At 42.3% G+C, this 15,980-nt stretch overlaps 1 protein-coding gene, 1 long non-coding RNA gene and 1 other non-coding gene across 3 annotated transcripts in view; 1 reads left to right on the top strand and 2 right to left on the bottom strand.

Moving 5' to 3' along the window:
• CDK14 (cyclin dependent kinase 14) overlaps positions 1-15,980 on the bottom strand; it is a 621,136-nt gene that overhangs the window by 502,684 nt on the left and 102,472 nt on the right. The window lies entirely within an intron of this gene.
• LOC136383904 (uncharacterized) lies at positions 4,126-9,633 on the top strand. The gene is made up of 2 exons (XR_010747501.1): positions 4,126-4,219; positions 8,581-9,633. It is a non-coding gene; the product is annotated as an uncharacterized lncRNA (long non-coding RNA).
• On the bottom strand, positions 9,797-9,957 carry LOC136384297 (U1 spliceosomal RNA). Its single transcript, XR_010747583.1, has one exon. It is a non-coding gene; the product is annotated as a U1 spliceosomal RNA (small nuclear RNA).

The raw sequence follows: 15,980 nt of genomic DNA, 5'->3' as shown, positions 1-15,980 counted from the left end.
GCACTGGAGGAAGCCAGTCAGTACCCTGAGTGACAAGCCCATTAAACAATAATCCGAGGTCCTACAGAAGGCCAAGTGTAGGCTACCATCATTCATGCTGCAAAAGCCACCGTAATGGTTTAATGTGTCTATGCACATATATTTCTCACCTGAAAATGGGGCATAATGAAACTCTAAAATAATAATGCACCAAATTCGTGAGGTTAAAAAAAATGCACAGGTAGCATTTATGGACTAAAATGATAAAATACAGTTAAGAGCCTGTAGAATTCTTGGTGGGATTAGGCTCATACCACACTCAAAAGTGAAATACCAACACAAACCAGATCTCACAGTCCTTAGGCTAATTGTGTCTAGTCATACCACCTGGTGCTGGGAGGCAAGGAAGTAGGCCAAACTGCTACTCTCATAGCGACCCCTACAGGACAGTGGTTGATCTACAACTCATCTTCGTTTACAGTGCTATTTACCATCAGAAAATAGAACCACAAAAGGGCATAAATTAGTTTAAGATACAAGGAAACAACTGAGAAATACGTTAGGCAGGAAATTTTTTAAAAGGTTAGGAACAAAATATGACTTCATAGATACTCAGTTAATTAAGAAATTAAAGTACAAGAGGAGGTAACTACTGTGTCAGTGATGAGTAGCCAATGTTCCCATAGCTCCTGGGACTTATAAATCAGAAAGTGGGTGCACACTCATAAATCAGAAGGTTCAGGGATAAGCATCCCTTCACATCCTAATTGGCTTAAAGGAGCTATCCTCCCATTTCCCCACTTTCAAACTATCTTTACTTTCATCCTTCTGAATGACACTGAAGAAACTGAGATTTAATTTTTTTCTGCAACACAAAAGCTCACTCAAAATCATATGAAAAGTACACCAAATTTTATGCACGCCCTTCTTCAACAAAGCCAAGAGAAAGAGCTATCTCCTTAATATCTGGAAACTATGAAGTTCTACGAAGAACGTCATATTTGCATAGCAAACTTCATTTCAATAAGTCTTTCAAACATCTGAGGTTTTGTTTATGATTACTAAATCCTCCGGCCCACAAAGACCCCTTTTCCAGAACCAATAGCACTTCTTATTTAAATCATTTAGAATTTAGTCACATGCTGCTTCATAAAATTCTCTTGAAATATCGGCATTTCTGCTATTTTGAGGCCCTTGAGGAACAAATGGTATCAACTGCATCTTTTTTTTTTTAATCCGCCAAAGCACATAACATAATGCTAGGCATCTAGCAATATTAAATAAATATTTAACAAATTAATGAATTTCTCAACTCTGTATTTTAGGGCTTCCATAACCTCCCCACCTCCCTCATTCAATGTTCCCTGGGGAAAATCCACATTAGAAGTGTTACCTTGAGTCACTTCATCTAAGTAGTTCCTCTATCGTTTTTTGGTAGAGTTGGTGGATAAGAGCATTTACAGTATTTGTATTCACTGAGCTAGGCTGTGTAAAAGCCAAAACCTTAACATAATAAAGTCTCTCCTTTATTCTTTCATTAAGTCCATCAAAAAGCATGTATTGATGCACCCAGCAAAGTGAACAACCCTGTTCTCTGTATTCCAGGAAACCAATTTAAAAATAAAGCAGGTGACCACCACTCAGTGAAATGAGTGTTTTCCGAGCACTGTAGTTGGATACAAACAGTGCTCCTTGGGTAGCTCCCAGGAGACTTCACTGAGGAGGCAGCAGGAGCTGAGGCCTCCAGGCACCGCCCCGAGGGGACAGAGGGGACAGAGGGGACAGAGGGGACGTGCCTCTGAGAACAGCAGGACAGGGCCAGTGGGTCAGAGGCCTGAACCAGAAGCTGTCTGCAGAAACCACCGGGCAGCTCACACGGGGGGAGTGGCCAGCGCCAGGGAACACTGGGCACTGTGAGCTCTGCTAACAGAGTAGGTGCTTCAGCCCACAGGAAGCTGCCACTCAATCCAACAGGAAGTAACTACAGGGCTATAAGCAGAAGGGTGGCTGGATGGGGTTTTTCATTTCACAAGGAGGTAATGGTATAAAAATGGACTAGACAGGAGGGGAGGAGGCCACTCAGGAGATTAAGACAGCAGTTCAGTCAAACCCTGAGCTGACGCACTAAAAGTGGAGATGGAACGACTAAGGGGAAAGAGACGTCAGGGTGAGGGACGACATGAGGACTAATGGAAAGGGAAAATCCAGGCAAATCCAGAAAACTTTGAATTCTGAGTATAATTAGCTGAAAGGTGGGGTCACAAACTAAAGGAGTAGATACAGGAAGAACAAACTCTTGAGGAGAAGGGGAAACGACCGTGAATTCAATTTTACACATGGGGAGTTTGATCTTTGGAGCATTCAAGGGGACATGGTGGGTAAGCGCCTGTCTAAAGATCTGGAGCCCAGAAGAAAAGTCAGAGTTTACTTACGTGTGTTAGGTCAGGGGTTCCCAGAAAGAGAGCTGAGCCAGGATCCCCGTTCATACAACTCACTGAGGACGGGCTCACAGAGAAAAGAGGTGAGAGGCAGGGCAGGAGAATGGGGGAAAGCCAAGAAGGCTCGGGGCCTCGAGTGAAACAAATGCGCCCAACATCAGCCCCAGGAAGCAGGACGGCCGCTGTGCACAGCCGGTGGCTGCCACCGACGAAGCCTGGGGAGGGAGGGCCGCCACTCGGCCTGGGTGGCCCCTAAGCAGGGGACTCGCAGAGGTCACCACACTGGGCTTCGAACACAATGGGAAAGTTTTCTTTGCCACAAAGCTGATTCCTGCCCCAAGAATCGTTCTTTGCTGCTCTGTCCGCTTAGCATGTTCATCCCCGGCAACTCCTTCCCATTACTCATTTGGATCCCAGGAAACTCCACCTCCAAGTCCTGCTCAGCTCCCCGCTTCTGCTGGGACCTTCCCTCCCCGATGCCAATGCTGCAGCTCGGCTTCAGCACCCAACTGCCTGAGTGGTTTATCCTCCAAGCTGCACTAGAACGCAGACTGCTCGAGTGGGTTCCGCTCATCTGTTCTCTAGCCCTTCCTGGCCCAGGGGGAAGCATTCAGTACTTGTTGAATAAGTATTAGAAGGAGCTGCAGATGACAGTAGTTCACACTCATTCTCCGAAGCCCTGTCGAGTGGAAATGGATAGGGAGCTTGAGAAAGGCCAAAAAAAAAATGAGCAGCATCAACATATGTACACAGCTATGCAAGACACTTGGCCACAGAGAAGAAGAACAGGGGACAGAGGGCAAAGCTGCAGGAAACTCATCCTGTGTTCGTGTCACACAGGGTTCACAGGGTATTGCTATTCAGAATACGACGTATCTGAAAGAACACCATAAAAGAACAACAATAGAAAGGGTCTATCTTTAAAGAGAAGAGACAAAAAGTCTTCTGTGAAAGTCACATCTCAGTGGCTATAGAGGAAAAGGAAGAAAAGTAAACCACTGACAGGAATGGTAGAATCTGACATTTGCTTAGGAATTATGCAAAAAAATGAAAATTAACTTATTGAAGTGCCTGCCTTTATATGTGATTTTTAAAAATTCTAAAGAGTGTTATGCAGTACCCTGACTTTTTTTGTGTGTGTGTAACAGAGACAGAAGAAGTGACAGAGAGAGGGACAGATAGGGACAGACAGATAGGAAGAGAGAGAGATGAGAAGCATCAATTCTTCCTCGTGGCTCCTTAGTCTCTTTAGTTGTTCACAGATTGCTTTCTCATATGTGCCTTGACCAGGAGCTACAGCAGAGGGAGTGACCCCTTGCTCAAGCCAGCAACCTCTGGGCTCAAGCCAGCGATCCTGGGGTCATGTCTATGACCCCACGCTCAAGCCAGCGACCCTGCACTCAAGCTAGATGAGCCCATGCTCAAGCCGGCAACCTTGGGGTTTCGAACCTGGGTCCTCATCATTGCAGTCTGACACTCTATCCACTGCACCAACGACTGGTCAGGCTACCCTGACTTTTTTTAATGGATTATGATAAAGACAATCCAATCTTCAATCGACAATGAGGTCAGTTATCAGCATTACTGACAGCCATTAGGGTTTAATGGAGAATAAACAGGACCACGGGTCCTCAGTTCAATAACTAACATCTATGCGATTCTCCGCTTCATTCTCCATGGTTCATTCTCTCTTTGCCTTTAGGGTTCCTTTCCTATGGCTGTAAGTGTGCCTCCCCCTTCTGACACCACCACACTTCTCAGTCTCGCCACAATCCCTCCACCATCACGTACTGGGCAACAAGGTAAGCAGGCTTATTAGAAAACTGTGGGCAGAGGTCTGTGTTAATAGATGGGTTCTAAGCAGAACTAGGAATTTTCTCCTGAGTGGAGAAATGTTAGCTTAGGCACCCACCAACCACAGGTTGTGCCCTATGGGCTCTGTAGTTCTTCTCGCTGGTGCAGAACTCATTGTTTCGTATCAACTGACCTGGAGCTGTCTCAGGCCTATGAGGCTGCCGGAAGCCTGACCTTCACTATATAAGTAGATCATTAGACAGATGGGCCCCCACAAAAAAAAATTGAAAAGAAAGAAGTAATTGAATAAAGAACTAGAGAAAGAATTTAACTGAAAGAGGAAAAGAAGCATTAAATGAAAAAAGTTTTCAAAAATTAGAAAAGAGGTAAGAGTAAAGACCACTTACGCATATAAATCTAATGCAAGTCACCTACTTTTTAAATGAATTTCATTAAAACTTTAAGCTTTGAAGAAGAGAAAAATGTTTTATTATAAAAAGTGATACTAAAAAAATAAAAATTTCCCTAAAAGAGTTTGAATTTCAAGTTATTTCCATATAACCCTTGCAATTTCCTTCTATTGTAAACTTTTACAGTAAAATGTTCAGGAAATGACTTATCAAAATATGTTTATGATGTTTTAGAAAACTTAAACCCTAATTTTTTATAAACCCTAAAAACTGTATGAATTACTGCTTCTCTACGGATGCCAGTCATTAATTTACACTCCCATATATTAAAAGATATCTTGCTACTTAAAATATTTTCTCAAAACATTGTGGAAGTTACTTAAAGTACTTTCTCAAAACACTCCAAAAGAGTTTGCATTAAATGGTTAAAAGCCATTCGTTAACCACAATACTAAAAATAGCCATATGTCATTCATGACATTTCATGGAAACTTTAGAATTTTCTTCTTAATATTACACAACTTTGAGTATTTTCTGGATTCTGGAGAGAAAAAAAATGAACAAATTTTATCATGTAATTCTATCACAACCCAATAAATCTATCTCTGAAAAAACATTACATTATGTTAAATTCCACCCAAAAAACAAGAGGGCTTATGCAGAAAATAAGATTGGGGGCAGACCATTCAAAACCCTAATATATCCAGAACACTAGTAAAAGCAAGACGCTCCTACCAAACACGCCCACATGAGCCATACCTTCTTCACCTCTTCTGACCCCTACAGTGCCCACCCTGGGGCATCCACAGGGTAGACGCCCTACTTCCGGTTCTCGCTAGAGATAAATCCTGGGCTGCTGACCTACAGAAAATACGTCCAGGGAAAGAAAGTTCAGTCATGGACTCCATCTAGGTTGGAAATCAAAAGTTCAAAGACAGAACTATAAGAGGGGAACTTTAAATTATGTTAATAAAAGCAGCATGGAAGGTTGAGGTTTTTGCAGCTAATAACAGAAACAGGTAGATGCCAATGACAATAATAAAAAGATAGGCCTTATTTTTTGCCTATATTTCAAAAACCTGAAATCGGATACTGCTACCCTACTCCTCTTTAGAGAACAATTTTCTTCCTCCCTGTATGCTGTGTTCCTGGTTGTGTGCCCTCAGTGACCCCAGGTAACAATGTCTGCATCTCAGTCTTTGCTTTCCTCAGTTAAATTTCTAGTCCTTTCCACAGCAGACTTGTACTTGCATTAAACATATATTACGTGGTTCCTCCATACGTATACATACCCATTTACGTAGTTATCATTTATTCAGGTGATCTATAAAATGCAGGCATTTCCTTTTTTTTTTTCCTATTCATGCCCCAGCAAAAACACACAACTGGATTTTTGATGTGGCGCCAGGCCCCACATGTGAAATGAAGCAGACGACCCAGATGTCCAGGTGATTTTATTATGACTGCATTCACAAAAGAACGGTATCAGAGAGCTCCCATTGTGCAGCGCTCATATGATCTGAGATATGCGCATTAAATTATAAGGCTTCAGTGGCAGACACAAAATCCTCAGGTAGCAGCAAGAAGAAAGGCAAAAGGCACTGAGAAAAGATGTGAGGACTTCTCTCTTCCTGATGTCAGGATGCTGGGAAGGGGAGAGCCGACAAATCCAGGACGATCAAAAAGCTTCTTAAGGAGCTAAGGCTTGGTTTTTAAAAACTTAGCTAAGTTTTTAAGTTAACTATGAAAAGGGAAGAGAAGGTTTTTTAGTTCAGGGTTATAAGTCAGCTTTATTGTGCTTAGGAACTGTATGCCAGCTTTGTAAAATTTCACTTAGTTAGAAAACCAGAAAAATCCCCAGAAGGAAGAAAGCTCCCTGCCAAGTAGACAAATGGGAAATAATTTCCAATTACCTTTGACATTTTTAAATCGAGAAATTCCCTGCCACCGAGCTAATATGTACTTTAAAATATTAAAATGGAAGTAGTCATTAAATAATTTGCTTCCTTTGTCTTACTCTATACACCTAAGAAATAAAATAAAACAGGAAGGACTATGGGAAAGAATGAATAACAATACTGCCCATTCAACAATAAACACTCACAATGATGAAAAGATAACCAAATCACAAATGAAATCAAAATATGTGCTCCTATAAAATTTAATTAACTTTCCTGCGGCCAATGTCTTAATGTTTGACTCATCAAAGCTAATACTGGTATTAATTTAGATCATTCTAAAACTACATGTATATCACTCTCAAAGAACAGAAAGCAAACCAAAGTAACCATTTCTCCAAGGAAGAACGAGCAGACGATCGTACCACCAGTGCAGTCTCACTGTCATAAACAAGAAGGAGCTCCACTGCAAAAATGCACACGTGACAGTGACATTAACGCTTCTGAGTGTTTTAACTTACTCCTACACTCCTTTTGTATCCAATTGAGCAGTGACAACAGCAGAGCGCAAATATTGGTTGAATCCTTTCTGCCACTCCTTGTGAAATGTTTCTCTGGAGTGGTTGTTAAAGAAAGACAGGGTCCTGGGATGGCTCCTTCAGCAGCCTGCCCTGAAGGAGGCAGGGAGGGCTGCACCCTGTCCAGGACCACACAGGGGTTCCAACTTCAGCCAGTCGTTCCTGGGACTTTTCCAACCAGAACTGCGTTGCACCCCATCTCTCCACCCCTGGTGGCGGCAAAGCAGAGAAAGCATCAGCTTAGAAGCCACCCGGATCAGTGTCACTAGCCCTGAAAATGAAGTGTGGGTACTCGGCCCATGTTTCTGCCCGGCCACACTACCCTCCCAATAAATCCTGCTTTCTTCTCCAGCTACTGCAGGTTGATCCTCAGCTCCCCATAAGCAGGAGTGCTAGTACCCATAGAGATCCACGTACAGACCAACGCAGAGCTGCTGTGAGACACTAACACCCAGGCCAGAGCTCAGAAACTGAACGGGTGTGCTGCTTCAAATCCAGGGAAAGGAGACTCAAGGGTGATGCTGACTCACGTCATGTAGGAAAGGACAGATTCAGGAGCAGCCCAAGGTTTTTACAAAGCAACTTCTCCCTCCCATGATGTACAACAACATTTCTATAAATTTATACTAAATTATCATATATGTTAAAAATTGTTAATTTCTTGATAGAACTTACAGGGAAAATTGTATAACTGCCACAAGTCACGGAGCATTATCTATTAATCAGTTCTCTGCACCTGTCGGAAGCCTGAACACTTGGACAAATTAATTTAACCAGGCATCCAGGTTGCTGTGGTAGTGGGTACTCAAATTCTAGGCACGGTCCCGAAAGGGAAATAAACTGACTTAGCCTACAGACTCCATTTATGAAGTTTTGGTAAATATCACCACCCATAAGTAGCTAAGAAATGTCATAGGAATTACGAAAGGGAAGTCAGGCTGTTACATCAACTCTGAGCTTTAAAGGCTTCTGGACATGAAGGAAAGAGAGTTATTAAAAATTAAAGAAGTGGATCTTGGAAAAAGCCACAAATGTCCACTAGGGACTAACGAAATATGTAAAGAAAGTGCTAAGAAGACATTATAAAGTAAACTGCTTTTTCTGTACTTCATTACTAAAGGATTTTTGTCATGTTCTACTCATTTGCCAATCATTTAGTAACCTTTGTATTAAGTACTACATGGGTATAAAGATGAATGAGACACTGCTCCTCTCACAGCTATTTATACAAATACATGTAAGAAATAACTGCCACAGAAGTATAAGAGAAGACTATGGGAGTTCAGAAGGAGGGAGGCCTCAGAACAATGGATCACAATAGGCTGATTTTCAAATTCTGAATACTAGAGTCACAAAGAATTCAATAAATGTTAGGGGGAGCTGTATATTCAAAGACTAGCGATGATTACTCCTAGCACAAGAACTGTTATCTCTATCTGGATGTAATTTGATAATTTAACAAAGAACCTTTGTAATGTCATAGGAGCACAGCCTAGAAGAGGAACAATTTCCGTGACTTGAACCCTCATGAACAATGGTTCTTTTCTCTCTTCTGGTGGAAGACTATTTGGATGGATTCCAGGGACACCAAGCACACTGCCTGCCCAGATGGTTCAAAGATGTGTTTTTTCCTAGTTATTCTGAATGCAGACAACCAAACTCCTTTTCCATATTCCTAAAGAAAAAGGGAACTTTGGGAATTGTCACAACAGCTAGTTCTGGGGAACATGGGAACCATCTTTCCCTCTTACTCCTCTCCCGGCACTGATTCTAATTTAGGGAAGATGGAGTCGTACTTATCACAAAACCAAGACCAACTGAATAGCATAGTTTATGAATCCCCCTGAAGCATCAGAGCCCCTCAATAATCATGGTGTCTCCTAATCATTCAAGGAAGATTCAGTTCACATAAAAGTTCACACAAAAAGCAACTCATACTTTCTAACTGAGCCCATCACAACCAGCTCCTTCTCTGGGCACATAATAACCACAGCACCGGCTGGACCACCCACCTGCCTTTGAGGATCACAACCTGGCACAGGCCCACCTTGGCTCACACATTTCCTCTCCACACCCCCCCCCTCATGGTTCTTTAACTCAGAACTCTAAGGGATGAAGCAGGTTTGATAAGGAGAAAAGAAGCACCATGGATGAAACCACATAAACAGATACACTGAAGCACTAACTTCAATGTAAGTTCAGATGCAGAACAGCTAGATGGAGAAGAACGTGAGCTCAAGAACTGGACCAACCTGTGTTCCAAATCTGTTCTCGGGCAAGATATCTAACTTATGAGAGTACTAATACGAGGTGGGCAAAGCAGGTTTAGAGTTGTGAAAGACTTCTATTCTTATAAGTTATCAATCATTGAATTATGTATTTGTATTATCACTGTAAACCTACTTGTGCATACCCCTGTAATAATAATAACAGTCATCTCTTTAGAGGGTTGTTGTGAGAGCGCTAACTAGTACATAGACCACTTAAACCAATGTTCAATAAATTCAAGGCCTTTACACCCCTGTGATAAGGATAATGTGTATCTTGTGGTAACTGAGTACACTAAGCATTTAGACACCGCAAACACCCTTTATCCTGGGGCTTGTACTTCTCTGCATGAGGGCTGACACCGGTCTCAGCTCTCTTGCTTCACATCAGCCAGAGCACTTCCTTCTGTTTTTGTTTTTATTTTTTAAACCACAGGAGAGTGTAAACATAGGCCCCACCACCATATATTATGCAACTGAGTTCCCCACTTGTGAGGAAATGGCAGGGACAGCACGCCCAGAGTGCCATGGGTGAGCCTCGCTCTGGGAAAACCGCTGTTGTGATGGCGGTCCCTCCCCTGCTGGGTGAGGGCGGGGCTCTTCCTTCTCATCAGTGTGGGCTGTCACACTCCTTGTCTCAGTCACTCATCAAGAATCAATTTTGCCAGCAGCAACCTAGTAACTTTTCCAATAAACAATCCCAAATAGGCAGGCACACATTTCTAATAAATTTAGGGCTGTTTTAAGAGAATCGGTACCAATCAGCAACCAGGACTTCATCTTCTGAGACTGCACAGAATAATAATGTTCCGTCTGATTGAAGAAGAAATAAAATTCAGAAGCATGAGCTTTCAAAACATACACAAATAATTGGCTTTCTTGTTAAAATGTCATGAGTCACCCATGATGATCATCTATGCAGAAGCAGATGCGAAACTCAATCACAGGTGCTAAGCTTAATCACAAGGACACACCATAGTCTGCTCTTTCTCTCATTTACAAAACAGCTACGTACAAACAGCATAAAGTAGGGCAGCTAAGAAACTGCATTTTAAGAGTTGGTAACATACTTTATCGGTACAACTCATTATTGTGCTATTATTGCAATTAGTATGAAATTAAAGCAAGCATACACATACACTAATAATTAGTGTGAGAACAGTATATAAAGCACAGGTGAAGATATCAACCCCACAGGACTCTGAAGAAGACCCCTTCTCCAAGATAGTCTCTAAACGCACTGAAAATGTAAGGTAAGCATATATTTGTGCGGGCAATTAATTTTAAGTAAAACTAACCCAACCTCACCTATCAGCCTATCAGAGCTAACATCAATTCGCATACATGTATCAACTACTTTTCTTCAAGTATTTTTTTTTAATAATTGACATATCCACCCAATATTTCATTTTTAGTTGGAAAATGTTTAATTCTTTTATTTCCATTTAGGTATTCTAAAAGACTACTGTAACTGTTACCAATCTTGCTTCAGACATAGAAGCCCTCTCTAGAATTTTTACTCTGAAATTACTTCTAGATTTACAGAAAGTCTCACACAGGGCTGTTCAGCTTTCTACCAGATCAAAGACACCATCTAACATCTGAGAAGTTAAAAGAAAAGCACATTGCAAATGCACTCAAGTCTGATACTTCGTAAAAAGATTTTTAACACCATAGAGAATGTAAAAAGCTCTGTGTTTCCATACTTTTCTCATGTTCATAGGGACTGTAAATATTAGCGCTCAGGACAGCTTCAGCTCAGCATGTCTTACTGTTTAACAAAAAGGAGGGTGGGGAATGACAGTGTCATTATTCCTAAAAGTATCGGCCCTGGCCGGTTGGCTCAGAGGTAGAGCGTCGGCCTAGCGTGCGGAGGACCCGGGTTCGATTCCCGGCCAGGGCACACAGGAGAAGCGCCCAATTGCTTCTCCACCCCTCCGCCGCGCTTTCCTCTCTGTCTCTCTCTTCCCCTCCCGCAGCCAGGGCTCCATTGGAGCAAAGATGGCCCGGGCGCTGGGGATGGCTCTGTGGCCTCTGCCTCAGGCGCTAGAGTGGCTCTGGTCGCAACATGGCGACGCCCAGGATGGGCAGAGCATCGCCCCCTGGTGGGCAGAGCGTCGCCCTCTGGTGGGCGTGCCGGGTGGATCCCGGTCGGGCGCATGCGGGAGTCTGTCTGACTGTCTCTCCCCGTTTCCAGCTTCAGAAAAATGAAAAAAAAAAAAAAAAAGTATCTTGGACCTTAAATCTCCCTTGATCCCTCAACCCTCCCAACTATAGCGTCATTGCTATAGTTCCCTTTATAACAAAATTCCTCAAAAAGCAGTTAATCCCATTGGCTCCACTTCCTCTCCCTGTTTTCTTTTTTTTTTATTTCACAGGAGGAGGTATTGAGATATAATTGACATATCACATCGTATTAGTTTTAAGTTTACAACAACGATTTGATATATATACATACTGTGAAATGATTACCACTCATTGATCGCCCTGGAACTCTCTCTTCTCTGGGGCTTTACAGCTCTTTTCTTCCTACCTTACGTCCTCTGCCTTCTCAGCCTTTTAGGCTAATTTCTCTTCTTCACAAACTCTGCAGATGGAGGTGTCCCAGGCCTGGAAATTTGGACCTCTTTTCATCTCTTCCTATACTCGCTCCTTAGGCAATCTTAAATGTAATGGTTTAAATGTCATCAATACACTGAGGGTCCCCAAATTCATTTCTCTAGGACTTACCTTTCCCTTATCCCCAGATTCATATATCCAACTACTTTCGTGACAATTCATTTCATATATCAAATAGGAATCTCAAATTTTACAAGTCCAACACCAAATTCCTGACTCCATACCCTCCCAACACTTTGCTCCCCACCCCACTCCATCTTCCATTTCAATAGATGGCCCTACCATGAATACACTTGATTTCTCTAATCAAAAACTGGAGGATCTTGATGGTCCTCTCTGATATTCTACTCCAATTCAACAGCTAGTTCTCTTGACTCTACTTCAGATCCCACCACCTCTCAGACCTCCACTGCTTCCGTCCCAGCCCGAGTCTCCATGACAATGAGAACAGCCTTCTAATGTGTCTTTCCACCGCTACTTTCCTATTCTCCCTGCCCACAGTCTAGACCAGGGGTCCCCAAACTACGGCCCGCGGGCCACATGCGGCCCCTGAGGCCATTTATCCGGCCCCCACTGCACTTCCAGAAGGGGCACCTCTTTCATTGGTGGTCAATGAAAGGAGCACATTGACCATCTCATTAGCCAAAAGCAGGCCCATAGTTCCCATTGAAATACTGGTCAGTTTCTTGATTTAAATTTACTTGTTTTTTATTTTAAATATTGTATTTGTTCCTGTTTTGTTTTTTTACTTTAAAATAAGATATGTGCAGTGTGCATAGGGATTTGTTCATAGTATTTTTTATAGTCCGGCCCTCCAACGGTCTGAGGGACAGTGAACTGGCCCCCTGTGTAAAAAGTTTGGGGGCCCCTGAGCTAGACAAAGCAGCAAGGATTTAAAAACAATCGCTCTCCTGGTCAAAATCTTAGTTTCTGACCTAGAATGAAATGCCACATTCTAACCATGACCTTCTCACCACGCCGCTTGGTCACCGTCCCCCACCCACCGAGTTCCATCCCCATTCCTAAGAACAGAAAGCCTCTGGACAGCTCAAGGCCGCCACACTCTCTCCCTCCAGGTATTCCCACAGTCTGCTGCCTCCCTTCTTCGAGATCCACCCTCAAACACCACCTTCTCAGAAAGAGGTTCCCTGACACTCTTATTAACACTCCCCCTCGGGTCTTTCTTTCCCCTTTCCTGGGTTTGGTTTATAACCTTATACCTCTTCTTGACCATTATATAGTGGATTTCTATTTATTATCTCTCTGTCATCTCCACTGAAGGAAAAGTTCCATGGTGGCAGAAGTTTCTCCCTCTTGCTCACTCTTAAATCTCCAGGGCCAAGAATAGTGCTGGGCAAACAGTGTTCAATAAGTATTTATTGAATAAATACATAAATGAGTCATTTCTATATTCCTTCTCTTTTGCTTACTGGGGTAGAGAATAGATATTTTGACTGTTTATTACTTTAATACACATGGTATAATGCTGAATGGAGCCATTAAGTATTTTTCAAGTTGTATTTTTAGACCCTCATAATGTTAGCCAGGGGATTGTTAGACGGCAAGAGCAGCCTGGGTACAACAGAGAGGTAGGAAACAGCAGAACATCTTTTGGGGAATACAGGTAGCTCCCTAAAGATCTGGGGAGTGCTGGGGGAGAAGGGAGCAGGACGAGTGAAAGGTGAGGCTTGGAATGAGGCTGAAAACAGATGAGGGGCAACCATGAAGGGGCCTGCGTGCCAACCCGAGCTCTGGGTTTATCCTGCAGCAAGCGAGTCGTAAGCCAAGAAACAGCAATTGGGATTTCATTTGGGAAAAATACTCTGGTCACGTAAGATTGTATCACCCAGGTGAGCGTGTCTGCTCTTAGGTAAGTAGCAACATAGCTGCTCCAGGTCCTCACAGAAACAAGACATGCCATCTAAGTCTTAAATTCTTCTTTCACTCCTCATCATCCATACCGAAAAGGCAGCCATAGTTTCTTGCTCACAAACCTCCACTAATTTTCCAAATGATACATTTTCTCAGCATGTTCCTATTTAAATATTTTCAACTTTTAATCAATTAGCTCTTTAATTCAAGAACACTTACATGATAGTCTTCAATTAATGCACACAGATTCTGGTATACGCACAGTGAATCAGTTAATTCACTTATAACACTAAATATTAATACCATATTAAATAGGAAAATATTCAATAAGATTTTTCAGTTATGGTTTTTTAGTTAGTAAAAAAAAACCTGACATCTGATTATTCAGATACCAATATAGTCAAGAGTTTATTCAATACTAGCTTCCAATTAAAACAAAAGAGAGTTCTTGCCCCGGGTAGGAGTCACTGGATAGACCACTGACCCAGAGCACCAAGGTCCCAGGGCTCTATCCCAGTCAGGGCACATACCAGAAGCCACCAGTGAGTGCACAACTGAGTGGAACAAAGTAGGTGGAACAACAAGTTGATGCTTCTCCCTCCCTCTCTCTCTCGCCCCCCCCCTCTCTCTTTTCCTCTCTCTCAAATCAATGGAAAAATTAAAAATAGAGTTCAGTTCAGCTAGACAAGACACACATAAAAAGTTCTTTATTAGTAAGGTTTAAACAGTAGGTTTGATTTTAATATTTAATATGATATTTACTTGTATAAAGAACTATAATATAGAATGCCATAAGTTTCTTAGTTTTCTAAAGAATACTAAGTTTCTTTTTTTGTTAAAGGCCTTTCATTTAATGTTAGATGGCTCGTTTTCATTGGTTTTTAAAAAAATCATTGTTTGCCTTCTATTCCTCTTGGCCCTCTCTGTATCCTTAGTATTTGTAATGTGATCATTACTTTGCCTCTTACTGTAGAGCTTACTCTCAACATTTCATTTGACAGTTACTCCATTTTGGTTACTTCAAAATCATATACCGAATCCCTGCCACATGTCCAAGCACTAAGGTGCAAAAATGAGAAGATAAGAGCTCCACCCTGAAGCAGATCCCGGTGACAGTGATCCCGCCTTCCCTCCTTTTACCCCTGAGGTGTCCACCACGGCGAGGACGACCCTTTTCATGCCTATGACCCACTTCCATCTGCTTTTGTCTCCTTGTGCAAATAACTTACTTCCAATGACACACTTGATCTTCCTCAAGGATCTTTCTTACATTAACATCCTTATGCTATACATCTTTTTTTTATACGACTCTATTTTTAAAGGAAGCAAAATCACATCGATAAATGAACAATGGCACGGTATCTGAGCCAGCTTAAACACCTCCCCTCTGCTCAGTAAGCACGTTTATGATTAATGCCAAGTCAGAGAGGATCTCAAAAGGGAAGCAGTAAGAAGAAGAAAAAAAAGCAGAAGACCCAAAGTCAATGACCAAGTGGCACTTTATGTATGCCTGAGACACCACTGAACGGACTCCAGGGACAAAAGAAGCAACACAGCACAGTTATACTGTAGCACTAACTGGTCCCATTTCTGCTCTCCCTATCCATTTCTCTGAGGAGCCTTTCCTGGAAGCTCCCAACAACACAACCGTGAGTGCACAGTGTTACAGAGAAAGCTAAAAGGAAGGTATCTACCCACGTTATTCACTACATAGACAAGTTATTGACTACAAAAACTCGAGTTTCAGGCGGACGGGGAAACCTCTGCAGATGCGGTCCTGGGCGGGTACTCACGGAGTGGGTGCTGATCCTGGCCCGCCTCCTCCACGCTGCACAGGCTCAGAGAGCATGGGCTGTGCCAGGACTCACCAGCAGCTTAGATAACTTATACAACTTTTGTTCAATAAATATTTAAGTAGGAAGGAGTGTAGATGTTTAAAATTTTTTAAATGACCTTTAGACATCAACCTTAATATTTACATTCCACAGAAGTCATCACATGGTAAATACCTTGGGGAAGAATACACGGAGCAGCCATTTCAAAATGAAAATCAGCAAATATGTACAAAACCTAAAATATTTCCGCTAAGAGCAGGAAAAAGAAATCTGAGATTTCACACACAGGC

This window comes from Saccopteryx leptura, chromosome 12 (genome assembly GCF_036850995.1).
Source record: "Saccopteryx leptura isolate mSacLep1 chromosome 12, mSacLep1_pri_phased_curated, whole genome shotgun sequence".
Taxonomy (NCBI): Eukaryota; Metazoa; Chordata; class Mammalia; order Chiroptera; family Emballonuridae; genus Saccopteryx; species Saccopteryx leptura.
This window is presented reverse-complemented; position numbering and strand designations above follow the sequence as displayed.